The sequence below is a fragment of the Elephas maximus genome, chromosome 17 (genome assembly GCF_024166365.1).
Source record: "Elephas maximus indicus isolate mEleMax1 chromosome 17, mEleMax1 primary haplotype, whole genome shotgun sequence".
NCBI classification, from domain to species: domain Eukaryota; kingdom Metazoa; phylum Chordata; class Mammalia; order Proboscidea; family Elephantidae; genus Elephas; species Elephas maximus.
This window is the reverse complement of record NC_064835.1, coordinates 70,147,752-70,163,964: the sequence shown is the minus strand read 5'-3', so window position 1 is coordinate 70,163,964 and position 16,213 is coordinate 70,147,752. Positions and strand designations below refer to the sequence as shown.

Sequence of the window (16,213 nt, the reverse complement as noted above, 5' to 3'; positions counted from 1 at the left end):
TGTGGAGTCAGAGATGTGTCTAAATTCAAGAGAAATAACGTCTTGTAGAGAGATGTTACATAAGTTCAATAGGAAAGCAAAATAGATTTTCAGTCAACCCCGGATATGCTTTCACGTGATAACAGCAAGAAAAAAAGCATTGCTAAATGTAACTAGCAAAGAAAGCCTGAAATTGAAGTTTCCTGCACTTTTGGATTTGTTATCCTAATGTAGAGACTGATTTTTATTCCACTTCTGAATTAGTAATGTGCCTAGTACATTGGGCCAATTTCTTTTCCAAGCATTTGCAGTTCTAGCCCTGAAAACAAGAATAATTAATTGGTGCTCCTTGAGTCCAGTGGATGCAATTTGAGGCAGGCAAATGTCAAGGAAATAATTTTTAGAATTCTTATAGTCGATGGTGATGTAGTGGAGAATTGCCTGTTGGCATTTCAAATAATTTTAAGAAATTTTAAACTTTCATCAATGAATTTTTAATGTACACTTAGAATAGCTGCACTTGGGTTTGTAGTCTGTGCACAGTGAAACAGAACTTTAAGCTTATTATTTTCCTTTAAAAGAGGCTTGAAGAAAGTAATCAAAAGGTTGGAAATGCAAGAATTTTCAGTGTTTATAACATGCAACTGCATTAAACTAGTCATGAATACAATTATTTGAGTGAGCTACATTTTCAAGAGTTAATAAAGAAAATTGAACATTTTCAGGAGGATCTGTCTACTACTAGCGCTACATGGAGATTCCTGACTATCTCTTCCCCTCGTGAACCTCCACAATCTTCAGACGTCTCCATGCATTTTGGAGAAATATCACAGGAGCCTCAGGATGGCAAATTGCAAAATATTCCATATCTCAGAGTTTGAAGTATCTGATATTGTTAGTACTGATACTGGACGTTTCACCATCATTGGGATTATTTCCAGGCAGTGCCTTTAATGAGCACAAAATTACACAGACATGTTGTTGTTGTTGTTAGGTGCTGACTCATGGTGACCCTGTGCACAACAGAACGAAACACTGCCTGGTCCTGTGTTTGAGCCCATTGTTGCAGCCACTGTGTCAATCCATCTTGTTGAGAGTCTTCCTCTTTTTCACTGACCCTCTACTTTACCAAGTTATATGGCCATAGAAACTGATAAAAATCCTTGCCTAGATAAACTAAAATCCATTGAAATTGCAACAAAAACAAGAAGGATGGGAGGAAAAGAAAGAGCTGTCAGAGAATCTAAGAGAGTCAACAGAAGGTCCGAAGCCCCTATTTAGGAAAGGATAGTTTCGATATAAAAGCTTAACCGCCAGCGGTTCCGACCTCATCTTCTCATCCACACCGACTGGGGGAGATGCGATTTTATACCTCTGAACTTCCATTTATCTGTTCTTAAAGTGGAATCATGGTACCTATTTTAGCAAGAATTAAAGCATCTTTTTTTTCCCCCTCTGTGCAACTGTAGAAACACAATGAGATGACATTGTGTTGTAACTCTTTGAATAAATTGTGCTCTATAGAACTGAGATTCAAATAATTTTGATTTTTCCAAGCTTTTGAAAGTAATTGTGTAAAAATCCTATGGATTAAAATATATATTCATAGCACATTATAATATGTACGTATTTATACAGAGAGAGATTGGGGATTTTTACATAGCTTTTATGGTAGGTTGCCTCTTTTAAGTATGTTGACTTGAGCTAATAAACTTACCTTCCCTGTGCATGCTCCAATAAGCTGCCAGGAGAAGGAAGACAAGGAACTTCCCCTGGTGATGGTGGAAAGGCTTTCTTTTTCCCCGTCATGCTTTCAGTGGAAACCTTACATCTGAAGGTTACTCCTCCCAGAAACAGTCACGCAGTGGCTGACAGGCTTCAGATCTATCTGTGCCCTCTCCATTTTCAAAGCTCCTCTTTGGAAGTCAGGCAAGTCTTTTACTTTTTACCACATAGACAACAGCAAATTTGCCACTGTTTTCCAAAACAGGCTGCAGTACGCTTCACAGACAAAGAACCAATAAAATGCTCTATTTATTGGCTAAGCGTTAACAATGCCTCTTATTTTACTCCTGTGACCCGTTTTGGCAGTTAGTCACACATTCCAATTGAACCAACGCCACAGAATATCCCTTATGGGTAAGGCAAGAGAAGGGTCTCACTGGCCATCTTTGTCTCCCTTCCTTGCGTCACAACACATTGGCTTCCAATCCGTCACCCCTAGGAGCAGACGATCTGGGCTGAGGAGCAGGGGCAGGCAAGGCTAAGGGCCAGGTTCCGGGCCAGTTCCCTGCCCTACCCGGGAGTCACCACTTCCAGGATCACAGCCCAACAGACTACCCACACTGTCACCTGAAACAGTGCCTCTCAAATGTAGGGCAATTAACACTATTCTTACTCTTACCTTCTATTCACAGCCATAGAATTTGCATTCCGTTTATAGTGATAACATAAAATTCCCTTCTTAAAACAATATATTTACATTTTAAAGACATTATGTAAACCACAGCACCGGGAAGCAAAAACAAGGCAATAACCGTGAGAGTGATTTGTGAAGGACTGAAGATTAGAAAACTCTGAGCTGAAACAAGGAATTCGAAGGCAACTGTGGGGAAAGAGTAACCACACTCCCCTTTTCAGCCAGAGTTTTACAGTAATTTGTAGGATTAGTTGATGAAGTACTTCCGCATGTATTATTCATTTAATTTTGTATGGCTCTATTAAAGTAGGTATATTATTATCACCGTTTTACAGATGGAGAAACTGAGGATCGGAAGCTTCAAGCGTTCACTAAAAGTTATTTACTAAGCCCAAGAGAGAAATATGAAGCCTCCAAAATGAAGCTTTCTGTTCCAAACAGAATACACTTTTCAAATTACCAGACCATTCATTTAAAAAGGCCACCCAAGAGTTAAGTTTTGCCTTTGTGTTAAATTCGTACCTTCACTCAAAAAGCAGTATTTTAGTACTTTTTCAAGCTGTATAACAGACGTAACAGGAGAATTCCTACTGTGCCGTATAGGATGTGTTCACGGTGGTGTTAGGAGGTTAACTACCTGATGGTGATAAAACACTTCTATGATGGGAAAATGCCTTATTAAATAACAAAAATTACCATTACTTGTATCACTTTTCAGTACTTATACTCAATGGAATTACAGGTAGAGAAAAAATATGACTATCGTGTAGTTATTACTCTTCCGATCAGTCCTTGGGGAGATGATGGTATGTAATCCTGTCTGTCCTGCTTGTAGGGAGACTGGCATTTGTCAGTGGGGACGGATGGACCAGGCTGTCTATAGACATTGAGAGACAGACAAGCACATATCTCCAGGGGATGCTGCCACTTTGTTGTTGCACAGGAAAGAAGGCAAAGTATTAAAATTAACCTAGATTTGCTACTTTTTTGTTAAAAAAAAACTCATAATTTCTGAAGGCAAAACTTGTAACTTCAATCACAAATGTACTCATCTGAGTCTGTGCACTGAAACCAAAAAATTCTTTGACATCTTTATATTAAAATGGCTCCTTGGAAATGCAAATATTTCATGCGAAAAGGTATATACCCAGCCGGAAGTCAAAGTTACATAAGCCTGTAGAGTGCTGACAAAGTCTCCAGCGTCACCGGCTACACGGACACATCAAGAGCGAAGCTTTGAAAGTCGAACTTTCGGAGAGGCAAAAAGCAAATAAATAGAAATGCATCATATCCCGGGGATTTTTCAATAAAATAGCCACTCCGAAGGGTGTCTAATAGGAAACATGACTACGTTTTTCATAAGAATATTGTTTTAAGGCATTATTTATGTTTCTCCCCCTCCCAAAGAATAAAAACCCCACTTGTTTTAACAGTATGCCTTTGCATTTTCTAAAAGGGTATTTCCTCTAGAGACAAAGAAAATATCAATTTGGTACCAGGCAGACATGTGATCTGAAATAAAGTTCTGAAGTGTAAAGAAATGTAACCTACACTCAGAGTGAAAGACTAGAGACCACTTACACAAGCATAATTATTTGAACCCCTGACCTTTCTTGCCAAAAATTAGTGAGCATTTTTATTTTCCATATGCAATCACTTACTGTCCTTTGCCAGCTATTAGTGTTTCAAGGAGCAAGGACATTTAAATTAAAAAAGGGGGAGGGGGAGGAGCCCTCTTGCTAATTTGAAGCTGAGAATCCAACCCACTCAAACTGACAAAAGTGTTCTCTTGATAAGTGTCATCTTCCGATAACACAGCTTCCCAGGAAGGGACTTACTGAAGAAGGAGCCTGTTACCGTGACTCTATTCCAAATCTCCTGTCAGTGGACTGCAATGCCTTTCATTGCAAAGAGCAGTGGTTAACAGCTACGGCTGCTAACGAAAAGCTCAGTTCGATTCCACTGGCTGCTCTTATCTCAGTTGATTCCACCAGCCGCTCTTATAGGAAACCCTATGAGGTAGTTCTACTCTGTCCTATAGGGTCACTGTGAGTCGGAATCCCCTAGCAACGGGTTTGGTTTTTTCTGGGTTTTAAAACAAAGACCCTCTTGTAGATAAAGCTGTTTGGAAATGGCCTTGTCTGAACACATTTCCACTCACTTTAGTGGTGTTTTGCCACCTTACGAGGACTTTTAAAACTTCAGATGATGAATTGCTACATGGCACACAAACCGCTTGAAACCTGCTCACTTTGAGAAGCTCACAACGAGCATATTTGCCTGTCCCCAAGTGTCCTGGTTCTGATTAGACAAGGAAAGAATAAAAAGATTAAAAATTGCCAATGCCTCACAGCCTTGCTCCACTCACTTAAGGGGAAAAACTCACCAGGTCAGTCCATATAGCTTTTACCCACCAAGTTGGAACGGTGATTCATAGCCTGGCTCCTTATCACTGTAGTGGGAGGCATTTTCCTTCACTTGTTGAGGAAGCTGGCAAACTTCTCAAAATGATTGCCTCTCACAGAGTAACAGTTAAACAGTCGGGAGCTGTTAAGCTGTCAAGTCTATCCATGTAGACTGAAGGTGAATAACTGTTGAAGTAAAACATGACAGTGGTCTTGACATCAGAGTGAAGCTAGGAGATGACATCGCCCCATGGCGGTGCCCAGAAGGCAGAGGCAAGGGAGTCTCAGAACAAAAGGGAATGAGACCGTTTTCTGCCATGCTTTGCCTCTCTTCTCTGACACCTGGTAAACCTGATCGCACCAGGCTGTGTTAGCGTGGGGCAGACCTGAACATGTCCGTGACTGAGGTTGGATGAACTCTCCTGAAGTTCAGATGCAGATCTCAGCCTTTATACCACTTCTCTCCCTCTCCCCTGCTACTGCCAATATCACCAACCCCCTCTTCGTGCTCCGCTGGGGCATTTCAGAACGTTTTAGAGAAGGTGGTGGTTGAAAATTAGAACAGCGTACAAAAAATATTGGTCAGAGTAAAGGAAAAAATCCCAAGGGGGTCAACCCCCTACTCTACCACTAGCTCCTTTCCCCATTATGTACAAGTGATGGTTATGCACTTGGCTGCTAACCAAAAGGTTGACAGTTTGAACCCACTAGCAGCTCATAGGAAAAAAGACCTGGCGATCTGCTTCCATATAAATTACAGCCTAGGAAACCCTGTGGGGCAGTTCTACTCTGTCAGTGGGGTTGCTATGAGTCAGAATCGACTGGCAGCACCCAACAACAAATAGCCGTTAAATTCAAAACACTTGCTGAGTAACTCCTATATGCAGGCCTCTGGAACTGAAAAGCAGAGAGCAAAAAATATTAGATGTGAGGAAAGGAGATAAAGCTATTAAGTCTCTCAACTCTGCCTAGAGAACTTAAGTAGAAATGGAAAACAATAAAGTCCAGAATCAAGTGACTTGCATAAGACTAATCCCAGAAAGGAGAAACCCTGGTGGCGTAGTGGTAAAGTGCTACAGCTGCTAACCAAAAGGTCGGCAGTTCGAATCTGCCAGGCACTCCTTGGAAACTCTACCAGGTAGTTCTACTCTGTCCTACAGGGTCGCTATGAGTTGTAATCAACTTGACGGCAGTGGGTTTTGGGGTAATCTCAGAGGAAGAGAGGGAAACAAACTTTTCATTTATATAAACATTTGCCAAGCTTTAAAACAGTGGTGCTCAACCAGGTGTGAATATCAGGGTCACACACAGAGGTTCATCCTAAAACTTCTGGATCAGGCACCCCGGAGCTGGGAACTAGACATGCGAACTTTCAAAAAGTTCCTGAAGTGATTTTGGCATGTGTTCCTGGGTAAGAATAGATCTAAATCAGGAGTTCTCACGGCTGGCTGATGAATCATAACAATTTTCTGTGGGCGTAGAAGATATGGGTTCCTAGTCTATTCCTCACACTGAGTTGGTCAGAATTTTTGGTGGTAGGATCCCAGAATGCAGAGTATTGAAAACCTCACATGTGATCTGATTATCAGTCAGAATTTGAAACAATTGCTTTATATCACATCCAAAAAAGTCTGAAAAAGAGCCCACTCAAAAAAAGCTAAGTAAGTCCACTTGGGGTTCAGGAATCTGTGTTGTTACAAGCATCCAGGGTATTTTGCTGTGAGTATGAAGACTATGGAGTTCCTGGGTGGAACAAATTGTTAAGCACCCAGCTGCTAACCAAAAGGTTGGAGGTTCAAGGCCACCCAGAGGTACCTCAAAAGAAAGGATTGGCAATCTACTTCTTAAAAATCAGCCATTGAAAACTCTGCGGAGCACAATTCTACTCTGACACATATGGGATCACTGTGAATTGGAATTGACTCAATGGTAACTGGTGTTTTTTCCTTCTTTTCTTTCCTTTTTTTTTTTTTGTTGTTATTTATGAAGAATACTCTGTGTAAACACTGCCAAGAGTTGGGTCTGGGGTTGCAAACTTCAAACTTCATTTGAAGCCTTTGTCCTTCTTGTCCACTTGTTTAATTTACATATTTCAAGAAAATATACTTATCGATCATCACCTATGTGCTTGCTAAGCATGGTTTTAGAATTTAGGGATTTCATGATCTATTGATAAACACACAGATCATTATAATACACTGTAGCAAGTATAGAAATAAAGATTTTTTTTTAAGTGATAGATGATCTAACAGGGAGCAGTAACTAAATCAGCTTACAGGAGCTGGTGAAAGTTTTACAGAGGGCAGGTAGATTGACCTTAAAAGTAAGACAGGATTTTATTCATTCTATATAGGGTCGCTATGAGTCAAAATCACCTGGATGACAATGGGTTTGGTTTTCTGGTGTAGTAGGTGTGTAGTGGTATCTCATTGTTGTTCTAATTGGCAAATCCCTAATAACATATGAAGCTGAGCATCTTTTTATATGCTTATTTTTCATCTGTATATCTTCTTTGGTGAGGTGTCTGTTCAGATCTTTTGCCCATTTTGTAATTAGGTTGCTTGTTTTCTTTTTGCTGAATTTTAAAAGTTCCTTGTATGTATTGGATACAAGTCCTTTATCAGATATGTGTTTTGAAAATATTTTCTCCCAGTCTGTCGTTTGTCTTTTTATTATTGTAACAGTGTCTTTAACAAAGCAGAAGTTTGCAATTTTAATAAAGCTCAACTTATCAACTCCTTTTATGGAGCATACTTTTGATGTTGTATCTAAAAAGTCATCCCCAAACCCAAGATAATATAGATTTTCTCTTATGTTATCATCTAGAAGTTGTGAAGTTTTGAATCTTACATTTGTGTCTATGATTCATTTTGTACTAATATTGTGAACTATGTAAGAGCTATGTCTAGATTCATTTTTTTCATATTTTTTGCACTTGGGTGCCCGATTTTTCCAGCATCACTCATTGAAAAGACGATCCTTTCTCTATAAAATTGCCTTTGTACCTTTATCAAAGATCAATTGCCTATATTTTTGTGCGTCTATTTCTAGGCTCTCTATCACTTTCTTTACTACATTTTTTCTCCATTTTTTTTTTTTTAATGACTTGTGATTTTAGTATTGGAATGCATGCTTACTAATTGAGTGCGTTTAAATTTTTGGTTGGTAATATGGATTTTGAAACCTATGATCTGGTAATACAAACCACCAATGAGGCCAGTGACACTCTGGCACCACCAAACTATGATATGATGATATACCAATGAGAGCTAGGTAAGCAATTTATTGTGGGCACCTTCGCATTAGGTTATATGGGGAACTTCTGATTTTCCAAATATGACGCAGAATAACCAAAACAAAACCATCAGGACTCCCTAACTATCACACAGGGAAGCCATAATTATGCTTGCAAGCCTTATCTCACAGAAATAAAGGGGAAAAAGGCAAAAGTTTACAAAGCTAAATATCCAGGAAGCATCACCTAATAGAATGTTGTCTATACAACAATGAACTCCGACTCTGGTCTGCTGAGCTTCACACATTTCAAAAGGGATCCACCATGATGCTAAATGCCTTAAAACCAGAACAAAGACTTATCTCTACGATCCAGAGCCCTGGTGGCACAGTGGTTAAGAACTCAGTTGTTAACCAAAAGGTCAGCAGTTCAAGTCCACCAGCTCCTCCTTGGAAACACTATGAGGCAGTTCTACTCAGTTCCGTAGGGTCGCTCTGAGTTGAAATCAACTCGATGGCAATGGGTTTGTTTGTTTGTTTGTTTGTTTTCTTGAAAGTCTAGAGGCAAAAAAATTGGCTGGTATGCCATTTATGCCAAAGGTAATGAACGAGCTATTCTGTTCTGCTGATCTATTTGTCTATTCTTTCACCAGTCCCACACTGTCTTGACCACTGTAGCTTTATAGTAAATCTTGAAGTTGAGTAATGTCAGTCCTCCAACTGTTCTTCAGTACTGTGTTGGCTTTGTTGGGTCTTTTGCTTTCCACATAAACTTTACCATTGTCATAAAGTCGATTCCGACTCATAGTGACTATGTATATATACACACACATACATACATATATATATATATATGTATGTATGTGTGTGTATATATATATAACTTTAGAATCAATTTATTGGTACCCACAAAATAACTTGCTGGTATTTTGATTGAGATCATACTGAACCTATAGGTTATGTTGAAAAGAATTATCATCTTAATACTTTTAAGTCTTCTTATCTATGAACATGGAATATACATCCATTTATTTAGATCTTCTTGGATTTCTTTCATCAGAGGTTTGTAGTTTTCCTCATATTACTCCTGTACATATATCGTTAGATCTATACCTAAGTATTTCTTTTATTTTTTATTTATTTTTTTTGATGCTAAAATGCCAAACGTTAACAACAAATGTGGAAGAAGATGTGAAGCAAAAAGAACTCTCGCTCACTGCCAATGGGAATGAAAAATAGTGCAAACATTTTGGAAGACAGTCTGTCAGTTTCTTGCAAAGCTAAATGTAGGTCAACCATACAATCTAGAAATTATGCTCCTAGGTAACTACTCAAGTGAGTTGAAAAGGAATGTTTGTATAAAAACCTGCAGATACACACAATGTATATAGCAGTTTTATTTATAATTGCAAAGACGTCCTACACATTGGGCAAATCTGCTGCAAAAGACCTCTTTAAAGTGTTAAGAAACAAAGATGTCAACTTGGAGACTAAGGTGCACCTGACCCAAGCCATGGTGTTTTTAATGGCCTCACATGTGGAAAAAAAAAAAAAAAAATTTTTTTTTCACATATATGTGAAAGCTGGACAATGAATAAGGAAGACTAAAGAACTGACACTTTTCATTTACAGTGTTGATGAAGAATATTGAATATACTGTGGACTGCCAAAAGAACGAATAAATCTGTCCTGGAAGAAGTACAGTCAGAATGCTCCTTTGAAGCAATGATGGCAAAACTTCATCTCACATACTTTGGACATGTTATCAGGAGGAATCAGTACCTGGAGAAGGACATCATGCTTGGGAAAGTACACTGGCTGCAAAAAAGAGGAAGACCACCCACAGGATGGATTGACCCAGTGGCTGCAACAATGGGTTCAAGCATAACAATGATTGTGAGGGTGGCGCAGAGCACTGTTTCATTGTGTTGTACATAAGGTCGGTACGAGTTAGAACCAACTCAACAGCACTTAAGAACAACAATTTGGGAACTCTCTCAATGTCCCAAACTATAAAGAGGGAAAATCTAGGCAGAGCATGGAAGATCCCTTAAGTTGAGAAGAAAGAACTGAGAATCCAGGGATACTAAGGCAACTATAGCTTACAGGAAAGAGAACTGGAGGAGAGAGAACTACACAAGAGAGAACAGTGAAGATCTTCAGAGGGTCCCCATCGAATATTAAGCTGAGTACTAATCAGTGCATGCATGTTAGGAAATTACCCAAGACTAAAAAGGACACCATCCAAAAGGATTAGAGATAACAATACTTGGCACTCGCACAGGGTCAAAATAGTGCCTGTTCCTACCAGGCAGGCTGTAAAGGAAAACATTCATGAGCATTGGGCAGAGTAGACATAAAGGTCTCACCTCAATAGTGGGAAATAATTCTTCCTAGACTGAGCCCTGCAACATTTCTGCCTTACAAACCTTAAAAGCAAGACCTCTAGGATCAAACTGTTTCAAAGAACTTACCTATATTCCTGAGCAAAACTCAAGAACATTGTTATCATTATAAATATATTCAGTAGTCAGCAAGGTGAAATTCACAATATATAGCACCAATCAAAAATTAACAGACATGCAAAGAAGCAAGAAAATACATGCTAAAATTAAATGAGAAGAAAAATCAATCAATTAAAACTGACCAAGAAATAGCACAGATGTTAGAATTATCAAACAAAGACATAAAAACAGTTATAATAACTGTATTCTATGTGTTCAAAAAGTTAAATACAAATATGTACTATATAGAGACTTAATACAAAATTCTACAGATGAAAACTACTATGTGTGAGATGAAAAATGCACAGGAAGAATAAACAGCAGGTATTGCAGAAGAAGAGATTTGCTGAACTTGAAGATATAGCAATAGAAGCTATCCAAAATAAAATTTAAAAAAGAGATCAAAAATAAATACAGAATCAGTAAACCGTGGGAAAAGTTCACATGGCCTCCAACTGCCCAAAGGAGAAAAAGGGAGACACACAAAATATGTGAAGAGATAATGGCTCAATATCTTCTAAATTTGATGAAAAAAATATATCCACAAACAAAATCATCTCAACGAACCCCAAGCACAAGAAATATGAAGAAAACCACACATCATAATCAAATTGCTCAAAGCCAGAGATAAATAGAAAAAACTTGGAAAGAACCAAAGGAACCAATATAAGGATGACAGATGTATTAACAGAAACAAAATAAACAAGGAGATAATAAATCAAAAGCACCTGCCAACAAAGAAATCTACATCCAGTGAAAATATGTTTCAAAATTGAAGCCAAAATAGAGACTTTTTCAGGAAACAAAAGCTGAAAGAAATCATCACCAGAGGAACTACATCACACTCACTCTTCATTTACCATCAAGGTTGTGTTGGTATGTGAAAATCAGCATTATGTGAAAATGGAGGATGACCACATCAGATCACAAAATGCACAATGATTACATAACTGCCAAATTACATCATTGCATAACTGCCAAATTACATTAGCTCATAACTGCCAAACCACTGAGAATCATGGCCCAGCCAAGTTGGCACATGGTCTTAACCATCACAGCCAGTACTACTTTCACCTCACACCTCGGCATTCGTTGTTGCCAGACCTATGTTGCTAGCATGCCAAATAGATTTTTAACTATTGTGGTAAATGCAAAATGTCGGATAATGAGATAGTCAATGAGTGAGGAGTACATGTATAAGAAATAATAACGTCCTTTAGGTAGAAGGAAAATAATACCAGATAGAAACACAGATTTACATAGAAGAATGATGTGTATCAGAAATGTTAATGAGTAAATACACACGATTTTTCTCTTATTATTTAAATATCTTTAAAAGATAAGTGGTTGTTTAAACAGAAATAATACTAGTGTACTGTGGGGTTCATAACAAATGTAAAAGTGAAATGTATAACAAAATAACACAAAAAGGAAGGAGAAATGGACGTATTCTATTGTAAGATCCTTATACCATCGTAAACTGGCACAAGATCAGTTGACGATAGACTAATAAATTAAAGATGTATGTTATAAAATTTAAAGCCACCACTAAAATAATAAAACCAAGAGTCAAAGCTAATAAACCAAAAACTAATAAAATGTAATCATAAAAAGTATTTAATTAATTCAAAAGAGACAGAAAAAGAGGAAAGAGAGAGCAAAGAACAGATGTGACAAATGGAAAAAATATATATAAAATGACAGGTTTAAACACAACCATATCAAAAATGACATTAAATATAAATTGTCTAAATAATTCAACTAAAAGGCTGAGACCATCAGATTAGATTAAAAAAAAAAAAAAAAAGCAAGATTCAACTATGACCTTCCCACAAGAAACACAAATTAAGTATAAAGACACAAACAGATTAAAAGTAAAAGGATAGAAAAGGAAATACCATAGTAACACTAATCAAAAAAAGGTGGAGTGGCTATATTAGTATCAGAAAGAGTAGATATCTAAGCATTGACTATGTCTAAGGACAAAGAAATTCAGTTCATAAAGACAAAATGATTAAGTCATCAAGAGGACATAACAATCATGCACCTATTAACAGACCTTCAAAATACTGATAAAACTGCAAAGGGAAATAGACAAATCTGAAATTATAGTTGAACATTTAATTATCCTCTTTCAATGACAGTAGATCAAATAGACAGCATGGATAGAGAATATGTGGACAACACTGTCCACTAAATGAAACTAATTGAAATTTATAAAACACTCCATTCAAGAGCAACAGAATATACATTATCTCCAAGGGTACACAGAACATTTACTAAGACAGATCTTATTCTGGGTCATAAATCAAGTCTCAATAAATTTTTAGGATTCAGGTTATATAGGACATGTTCACTGAACAAAATGGAATTAAATAAGACATCATTAACAGAAAGATCTCTGGAAAAAATCCCCTTATATTTGAAATTAAATAACATAACAATACACAGGATCAAAGAAGAAATCAAAAGACAAATTAGAAAGTATTTTTGAACAGAATGAAAACTGTAAATAAAATTTTTGGAATGCTGTCAAAGCATTATTGTTCTCAGGTGCCATTGAGTAGGTTCCAACTCATAGCTAAGCTATGAACAACAAAACAAAACACTGCCTGGTCCTGTACCATCCTCAGAATCATTGCTGTGTTTGACCCCATTGTTGGAGCCACTGTGTCAATCTACCTCTTTGAGGGTCTTCCTCTTTTTTGTTGACCCTCTGCTTTACCAAGCATGATGTCCTTCTCCAGGGACTGATCCCTCCAGAGAACATGTCCAAAGTATGCGAGACGTAGTCTGGCCTTCCTCGCTGCTAAGGAGCGTTTTGGCTGTACTTCTTCCAAGACAGACTTTGTTCGTTATTCGCGCAGTCCATAGTGTATTCAATACTCTTCACCAAAACCATAATTCAAAGGCATCAATTCTTCTGTCTTCCTTATTCATTGTCCAGCTCTTGCAAGTATATGAAGCGACTGAAAAGACCATGGCTTGGGTCAGGCACACCTTAGAACTCAAAGTGACATTTTTTGCTTTTTAATGCTTTGAAGAGATATTTTGCACTAGATTTACCCAATGCAATGCATCATTTGATTTCTTGATTGCCGTTTCCATGGGCATTGATCGTGGATCCAAGTAAAATGAAATTCTTGACAACTTCAATCTTTTCTCCGTTCATAATATTGCTTATTGGTCCAGCTGTGAGGATTTTTCTTTTCTTTATGCTGAGGTGTAATCCATACGGAAGGCTGTAGTCTTTGATCTTCATCAGTAAGCACTTCAAGCCCTCTTCACTTTCAACAAGCAAGGCTGTGTCATTTGCATACTGAAGGTTGTTCATGAATCTTCCTCCAATCCTAATGCTGTGTTCTTCTTGATATTATCCAGTTTCTTGGATTATTTGCTCAGCATACAGTTTGGATAAGTATGGTGAAAGGATACAACCGTGATGCACACCTTTCCTGATTTTAAACCACTCAGTATTCCCTTGCTCTGTTTGAACTACTAACTCTTGGTCTATGCACAGGTTCCTCATGAGCTTAAGTGTTCTGGAATTCCCGTTCTTTGAAACGTTATTGATAATTTGTTATGATCCATAGAGTTGAATGCCTTTGCATAGTCAAAACACAGGTAAACATCTTTCTGGTATTCTCTGCTTTCAGTCAAGATCTACCTCAGAGCAGCAGCAATAATATACCTTGCTCCATGTCCTCTTCTGAATCTGGATTGAATTTCTGACAGTTCCCCGTCAATGTACTGCTGCAGCTGTTTTTTAATTCTCTTCAGCAAAATTTACTTGTGTGTGATACTCTTGATATTGTTCAATAATTGCAACATTCTGTTGGATCGCCTTTCTTTGGAACAGGCAAGAATATGGATCTCTCCAAGTTGATTAGCCAGGTAGTTGTTTTCCAAATTTCTTGGCATAGACGAGTGAGCGCTTCCAGCATTTCATCTGTTTATTAAAACACCTCAATTGGTATTCCATCAATTCCTGGATCTCTGTTTTTTGCCAATGCCTTCAGTGCAGCTTGAACTTCTTCCTTCAATACCATCAGTTCTTAATCATATGCTACCTCCTGAAATGGTTGAACATCAACCAATTCTTTTCGGTACAGTGACCCTGTATTCCTTCCATTTTCTTTTGATGTTTCCTCTGTCATTCAATTTTTTGCCCATAGAATCCTTCAAAAATGAAACTTGAGGATTAAACTTTTTCTTCAGTTCTTTCAGCTTGAGAAATGCTGAGCATGTTCCTCTCTTTTGGTTTTCTAACTCCAGGTCTTTGCACATTTCATTTTAATACTTTGTCGTCTCAAGCTCTTCTTTGAAATCTTCTGTTCAACTTTTTTACTTCATCATTTCTTCTGCTCACTTTAGCCATCTCAAGAATAGATTTGATGCATTTAATACTAATGATTGAAGATCAGATGACTTACTTGTGGAATAACATCAAGGACATCATACATGAAGAAAGCAAAAGAGCATTAAAAAGACAGAAAAGAAAGAAAATACCAAAATGTTTGTCCGAAGAGATTCTAAAAAGTGCTCTTTAAACTATTATTAATTACTCTAATTAATGTATTAATGACTTTTGTGGAAAAAGTAAACATCACACAAGAACATATGGTAATGTAAGCAAAGAGATGTAAACTCTAAGAAACAATCAAAAAGAAATGCTAAAAATCAAAAACAGTGTAACGGAAGTGAAGAATGCCTTTGATGGCCTTATCACTAGACTAGATATGGTCAAAGAGAAAAATCAGTGAACTTTAAGATAGGTCAATAGAAACTCCCCAAATTAAAATGCAAAAAGAAAAAAGAATGAGAAAAACCTATATCCAAAAATCCAAGAACAGTGGGACAATTTTAAAAGATGTAATATATGCGGAAGAGGACTATTAAAAAAAAAAAAAGAATGAGAATAAAACAGAAGAAATATTTGAAGCAATAAAGGCAAAGGTTTTTACAAAGTTAATGGCAGACGCCAAACCACAGATCCAGAAAGCTCAGAATACAGGAAACAGGATAAATACCATGACATTTATACCTACATGTATCATACTCAAACTTCACTGAAAGGAACGGGGGGAAAAGGTCCTAACCTAAGTAACTTTGGACATAAGTGAAGTGTGTAAGAGTAAAGGCAAAAGAAACTTTATATAAGTACTGTACTCTAGTCAATAACATCATTTTCCATGGGAATATGGGTTAAAAATTCTGATACTGCTATACATGAATACTTGAATTGAACACTTAATGGATAGTGGTTGGCAGAATCCAGGTTTGTCACTGTTGGAGAGAGAGTTTACAGATAAGCAAGGGGAGGAAGCTATCATGGTCCATGTGGTAATAGATTCAGGTTGGAAATATCAGTATGAACTCATGTTTAGCTTAATATAGATACAGATGGTAAATACAGCAATATTTATAGATATGTGCATAGATATATGGGGAGATTTATATATATAGTGGTTGGTATACACACATATAATTTATTTCTCTGTCAGCTTAGAGGGTCTAAAAGCAATATTAAAACACTCCAATAACAACAAGGACACTTAGCAATCAGATCTTGGTTTCTAATACCATTCTCCAATAAAAGGAATCAGAGCAATAAAATATTATTCTAAAAAAAGGAATCAGAGATCCTTGGAGAATGGCTAATTCTAGGCCTG

The 16,213-nt window shown here is 37.3% G+C and overlaps 1 long non-coding RNA gene across 8 annotated transcripts in view; it reads right to left on the bottom strand.

Annotated features, from left to right (window-relative positions):
- The window catches only part of LOC126060784 (uncharacterized), a 138,464-nt gene extending 133,259 nt beyond the window's left edge, over window positions 1–5,205 (bottom strand). For 6 of the 8 annotated variants that reach the window (XR_007513647.1, XR_007513648.1, XR_007513652.1 and 3 more), the window contains exon 1: window positions 4,785–5,205. This is a non-coding gene — a long non-coding RNA (uncharacterized LOC126060784). Of the gene's footprint in view, window positions 1–1,696; window positions 3,753–4,784 lie in introns of those variants that run through there. The other 2 variants (XR_007513650.1, XR_007513649.1) reach the window with 2 other exon arrangements.
- Between the last annotated feature and the right edge of the window lie 11,008 nt (window positions 5,206–16,213).